The following is a 7,232-nucleotide window of genomic DNA, read 5'->3' as shown; positions in this document are numbered from 1 at the left end:
CAGGCTAAAGAGTCCCAGGGCTCTCAGCCTGTCATCGTAGGGTCTGCTTCCCTGACCTCTGATCATGCGCGTGGCTCTTCTCTGGACTCTCTCAAGCTTCTCCACATCCTTTTTGAATTGTGGAGCCCAAAACTGGACACAGTACTCCAGCTGCGGCCTCACTAAGGCCGAGTACAGGGGGAGAATGACGTCCCGGGATTTGCTTGAGAAGCATCTATGGATGCAAGCCAGCGTTTTGGTCGCTTTACTAGCCGCCGCATCGCATTGCAGGCTCATGTTCATCTTGTGGTCAATGATGACCCCCAAGTCTCTTTCTTCCATAGTGCTAGCCAACATAGCACTGCCGAGCCTATAAGGATGCTGCGGGTTTTTTTTTCCCAAGGTGGAGAACCTTGCATTTATCGGCGTTGAACACCATCAGATTCTCGTCCGCCCACTTGCTGAGCCTGTCCAGGTCAGCCTGGATAACCTGCCTGTCTTCTGGTGTGGATGTTTTGCCCCAAAGTTTGGTGTCATCGGCGAACTTGGCCAGTTCTGATCGCTTCTGACTCCAGTGTCCACATCATTAATGAAGATGTTGAACAGTCTGGGTCCAAGGACAGAGCCTTGGGGGACCCCACTGGTCACAGGACACCACGATGAGTGACTTCCATCGATTACTACCCTCTGGGTCCGACCCCGGAGCCAATTTTCTAGCCAGCGGATCGTGGAGGACCCAAGGCGACAATTGGCCAGTTTCTCCAAGAGGTGATCATGGGACACCAGATCGAAGGCTTTTTTGAAGTCAAGATATATGACATCAATCTCTTCTCCCTTGTCCAGGTGATAGGTCACCTGGTCGTAGAAGGAAATGAGATTGGTCAAGCAAGACCTACCCGCAACAAACCCGTGCTGGCTATCCCTTAAGATGTTGGCGTCGGCCAGTCCATTAAGGATGGCCTCTTTAATAAACTTTTCTAAGATCTTCCCCGTGATAGAAGTCAGGCTGATGGGCCTATAGTTAGCCGGATCCACTTTCCTCCCTTTCTTGAAGATAGGCACCACATTGGCCTTCTTCCAGTCTTCGGGCACTACACCAGAGCGCCAAGAGTTTTCAAAGATCCGTGCTAGAGGCTGGGCTATGATGCTCGCCAGCTCCTCAAGTACCCTGTCAATAAATCTTTCTTACCTTTCTAGCCCCGACTATACTCTCAATCCCGAGACACCCCCTGGCAGCAGCAGGATGTTGGCAGCCGCGGCCCCCCTGTACCCCAGGGGCAGGGGTGGGGACGATGCCCCGTGCTGCGATCAGGGAGGTGCAGGGCCCCAAGCCGATGAGCTGCACCGGGGGCTGACAAGAGCATCAAGATGCTGCAGGCTGTCTCAGCCCCTTCAGTCGGGCGGGACGTGCGGAGGAACAGACTATAAACAGAAGCTCAGCTACGAATAGGCGGCTGCCGCCATCTGCTAGGCTGAACGTGCCAGGGAAGACTGGCAAACATCCCGGGGCCCAGAGAGCTCGGCCCCCCGGCACTGCGTGAGGTGGAGCTGAGACCTCCTGACAGGGGACTGACAACATCCTCTGGGGCAGGGAGCGAGGGGCACGGCCTCTGCACCAGCCCTGCCGGGACCCTCCGTGCTGGAGCAACAGGGGAAAGCCCTGCTCGGCCCCCCCGCCAGCTCCTCTCTGCCCCGGGGCACGGGAGACGGGGCAGGACGGACCTGGGGCTGAGCCGGCGCAGGGCAGCTCGGATGTCCTTATGACTCCAGTATCCCCAGAGGCCATGTCCCGGGGTCCTTCCAAGGGCTACGAGGAGCAGGTGAGGTAGTGAAGAAGGAACCGCACCCTCCGGCCACCCCCGTCCAGCTGGATCTGCTGAGACCCTGGACTGTGGATCACCGTCGTCATCATCATGATTCGTCTCCATTATCATCATCGCTGCCCAGATTTTAATGCTATGCTGGCGACTGACTGTGCCATCCTTGTGTGCACTGCAGGAAACCTCAACACCGAGAAATGCTCTATCTTGCTGGGATCCTATGGATCTTATCTTGCTGGGATCCTATGACCCCAGCTGACTTCCTGCCCTTTGGGCGGGGGGCTGGACTCGACGATCTTCCGAGGTCCCTTCCAGCCCTGATGTCGATGAAATCTATGAAATCTATCACCTGCTCTGGGCCATGAATGTGTCCCCCTCCCCAAACTACCATCAAGGGAAAGACCCTGGAGAGAGTCTGCAGAGCTGTCACCAACGATGCCCCCCAGAAAATCCTCCACATCCCATGGGGGGATATTGCTGAAGGCAACGTTACTAGGATGGATTGGCGATCCTCACGCCCCGACTCCATGGACCAGACACTGTGTGCAGATGCCCGACTCCCAAAGCAAGCGCTCTGCTCCCAGCTTGGTCGCGGCCTGAGACCTCCTGGGAGGAACTGGCTCAAGACTTGGACTCTGCAGTCGCCTCCAGACCCATCGGCAAGCTGCAGTGGAGCTCACCCCGGCATCGCGGGACTGGAAGACTCTTGCTCTAGCCACGCGCCGCAGGTGAGGCTGAAGCTGGTTCCTTGTCCCTGCTGCTTGTCCCTTTGCCAAAGCTCATCTTTTAGCAATTGATGCGACGTGCTAAAGAGTTAAAATGAAAAAGAAACCAGGCACTGGGAATAAGCAATGGGGAACAAGGAACCAACTTCAGCCTTGTCCCAGATAAGGAGCTGGGCTCTGGATGGGATTATCCAGCAGCATTGGTTTCGGGTCACCCCCAAACATGCGTCACCATCACCGAGGGATTCCCCGAAGACGCCGGGGCAGGTTCCTGCTTGACCTGAAGCTCGGGTTTTCAGAGCCAGCCTGTAAGGCCTGCGTGCGGCCGGTCTGCCGGGCGCTGGACGGCGGTGAGAACAAACGCGGCGCCGTCAATGGAAACGGGGCGTTGTGACGTGAACAAACCTGCCCGCCTACAAGCCGGTGCGAATTTAAAACAGGTTTACTACAAGGGGAAGGGCAGTGAGGGCACACCCTGTGCAAAGCCTGAGCTGTTCACCTGTGCCTGTAGTTCAAATTGGATCAGTCATAGCAGCAAATCCCGCCGGGAGCCACCCCCTAGGCCAGGCGCTGGGGAAGGGAGTCCCGCCGGGCTGCCATCCAGGGGCTCCACCACCTGCACCAGCTTAGTAGTAAGTGCTGGGTAGGGAGGTCCCGCCGGTCCTTGCCGCCCTTCTCCTGAGGCTCTACCACCCATGCCAGCCCAAGCAGCGAGGCCTGGGTCCGGAGACCCTGGACCCACTGCTCAGGAGTACTTCTGATGAGGGTGGATTGAAGACGTCCAAGGACTGACCCAAAGCACCAAAACCGAGGGCAGGCTACTGCGTGGGCTCCAATGGGGCCAAGCTTTGGGTCACCTTTGTATCGTGTAAAGGGAGGGTCGGATGGTTGTCACTGGGGACGGAGGGGTCGGGGTTGTTACTCGGCTCTGGGAGGAGTGTGGGGCTGAGGCCCAGACGCCTGGTCCTCTCCCGGCTCTAGGAGGGGAGTGAGGGCTGGCAGGTTGAGAGCAGGAGCCGGGACGCCTGGCTCCCTCCCCGCGCTGGGCTCGCAGCCTACCCCAATGTGCCAAGCAGCTGAGATAAGAAATGCCAGGCAGCAGAAGCTGGAGGAAAAAGCAGAACAAGCTGAACTAGACGGGATTACAAAACTGCAAAAACCTACGGCAACACACCAACGATGCAGAAAGGAGGACCGCGCTATGAAGCAGGCAAGCGGAAGGCAAGGAGAATTGCTTGAAGAAACAATGGTCAGCTGCTGATGCAGTGCGGATTACCACAAACCCATGCGATGCCCGGCTTTTGGTAAGCGCTGCAACACGTGGACAAGATTCAATCATTTTGCAAGAGTTTGCAGAAAGGAGCAGGATGCAGCACACAAGACGCAGCAGGTGCACGCTCTGTGCAGCGAGGAAGAGGAAGAATTCACAGTGCAAGAACAAGTTCATTCCTCTGAGGGTTGGACAATCAGCCTGGACACCAATGGGCTCATGGTCACGTGTAAATTAAATACAGGGGCACCAGAATACATTATTCAAAAATTGAGAATTAAACCCATGAACTATGAGAACAAGAAAGTGAGACTTAGAGCGTACAATGGGAACGTGACTGCAACGAGGGTGTTCGTGCGCTGCATGTGAGACACAAGGGCGATGTAGTAAACGTGCAGTTTGTAGCAGTCCCAAAAAGCTAGCGCCAATTATTGGGCTGCGAACGTGTAAAACGCCAGGTTTGTTTGAGAGAATGGATGTCATTGAGGGACCAGAAAGCAAAAACAGAGAAGAAGAAGAAGAAGAAGAAGAGTTTTATGGTGTGTTTCAAGGCAAAGGGAAAGTGTCAACTGGGTAAAGGTAGAATTAAGAGACCCAAATACTGCCACCGGACACGGCCCAAGAAATGTTCCCCTTGTGCAAAGGGAGAAACTGGGAAAGGAAGGGATAGATTAGTGAACATGGACACGACAGAAAAAGCAGAGCGATCAGCTGCTTGGGTTCATCCACTGGCCATAATAAGAAAAAAAAAACACGGATCCTCAAGAAATAATACGTATGGGAGAAAAGCTCTGAGAAAGGGGTGCGGATCCATCCCGCAAGAGCTCAAGCCACCCCCTACGGACAAGGAAGGAGTGGAGTGGAGAGATTACTGGGAATGATCAGTTCTGTAGGGGAAAATCTCCCTTCGCAGAGCAGACCAAACACGCAGACAGCTCCTACAAAAGGTGCTCAGTGGACATGGGAGCATGAAGCTGAATTTGAAACCTTGAAGGAAAAAACAGTGAAAGCTCTGGTGCTAAAAGCCTGTGACCCGAAAAGACCCATTACATTGTCAAGAGAATGAGATGCTGCTAAAACAGGCGCTGGAGCAGCTTTGGTTCGGGCGCACCGGGACAGCGGGAGAGCAGCGGGTCGTGCGCCCAGCGAAGGCAGAGTCTGGATGCACAAACTGAGAGAGCTCAGCGGTGGTGAGGCCGTGAGACCTCCCACGGCTCGGGCCTGGCACGCCGGGGAGCGTGCAAGGGGTCGGGCACTGATAGGCACGCAGGGCGGGACACAAGCAGCCGCGGGCCGGACCCGCCTCGGCGCTATCACCGCGCTGCAGCACCGAGTCCCTGCGCCCCCCTGGCCCTTCCCGGGGAGGGAGCAGCGCCCGCGTGCCCACCCCCACACACAATCACCTCCATACACAACCATACACTTCCCCACACACCCCACCATACACACACACACCCATACACAACCATACACACATATCCCTCCATATACACACCTCCCATACACCCCCTACACCCCACCATATACACCCCACTACACACACCCATCCCCTCATATCCCTCCATATACACACCTCCCATACACAACCATACACACCCCCTACACCCCACTACACACACCCATCCCCTCCATACACAACCATACACACACCCATCCCCTCCATACACACACCCATACACACCCCACCACACACACGCACCCCATACACAACCATAAACACACACCCATCCCCTCCATACACATGCACCTCCCATACACAACCATAGTCACACTCACACTTCCCACCATACACACACCCCCATACACAACCATACATCTCCCCACACCCCACCATAAACACCCCCATACATACACCCCCCCACACTCCTCCATATTCACACACCCCATACACAACTATACACACACATCCCCATACACAACCATACAGCCCTGACACCTGACCGTACACACACTCATCCCCACACACCCCATTATACACCCCCACCCCCTCCATACACACACACACCCCACCTCTCCATACACCCCCACACCCCACCCTACACACACACACCCCCACATGCCCCACCATACATACACTCCCTACACCCTACCACACACACACGCACATCCCACACAATATACAAGAGTAAGACTTTATTTTTGTGTTATTATCCAATCCCCTCGAGATACACGACACAAACACAAATCATGACAAAAATAGTTTTGTAATAAAATTAACATATGTTACAGGAAGTGTTTGACTCTCACGGCAGGCTTTGGGTTTTTTCTGGTTCTTCGATGGCACCCTGCTCCCCAAAGGACTATTCCTGGCGGGTAATGGGGAGGGACTTTTGGTGGCCAAGATCAAGGGTTAGGGGCAGGACTTTGGTTCCCAAGATGGGGACCATGGGCAGGGCAACTGTCAAGGCGTGGGGCTACTCACGTGGCCCCCGAAAGCTCACCAAAAACAGCCCTCCACCCGAAATAATTGCCCGCCCCTGCTGTAAAGGCTTGTACAATGTGCTGAAAATACAGATCAGAGGAGTTCGTGTCTGTGGCTCTGTGGCATCAAGTGGACATTGATTTATTCATACGTGCAGGAGAAAAATATGCATTAGCACTGGATTATTCTTCTCACTATCCTGAAAGCAGATGCTCAAAAGCACAACAGCATCCCATGTCACAACTCACGGCAAATCCATTTTTGCTAGACATGCGATTGCACAAATTGTGAGAACGGACAACAGGCCTCAATTCAACTGTCTTCATTTTAAAGAGTTTGCCCACAAATACAGCTGCCCTGACAACACTTCAAGTCCTAAATACCCACAATCCAATGGTCTGGTGGAAAACGGAGTGCAAAGAGTGAGGAAATAGTTGAAAATTCACGCGCCGATGTTTCGATGTTTGCCTGTCACTCAAATTACAGGGCAGCACCCATGAAACATGGCTCGTGCCAAGCAGAAATGCTGTTTAACAGGAAACTCAAAACCAGGCTGCCAAATCTTGTGGATGATGCTCATCAGCATGAAAAGTGAGACATGAAAACATTTAAAAAAATGTGAGAAACTCAAACAAAAATAGTACTATGCCCGGGGCTCCAGGGAGCTACCACAACTGCACAGCAAAGATATGGTGCGCATGTCAGACGGACGAACAGGGAAACCAACCAAAAGCACGAGTTTCCCATCAAGTAGCTCCCGGATCCTATCCGCTCACCACGCAGGACGGATGGGCGGTCAGAGGGAAGAGATGACACTTGCAGCTCATAAACGGGAGAAAAGAAGCAGCATCCGGAGATTCACCAAAGGAGCTTGGGGAATAAACAGGAGGAACTCGTCCTCCTGCTCAACACAAAGCATTACGACGTCATAGGGATAACGGAGACCTGGAGGGACTCCACCCATGACTGGACCACGGGTGTAGATGGCTGTACCCTGTACAGGAGGGATCGAAGGG

This window comes from Alligator sinensis, unplaced genomic scaffold (assembly GCF_000455745.1).
Source record: "Alligator sinensis unplaced genomic scaffold, ASM45574v1 scaffold1332_1, whole genome shotgun sequence".
Lineage (NCBI taxonomy): Eukaryota > Metazoa > Chordata > Crocodylia > Alligatoridae > Alligator > Alligator sinensis.
This window is presented reverse-complemented; position numbering follows the sequence as displayed.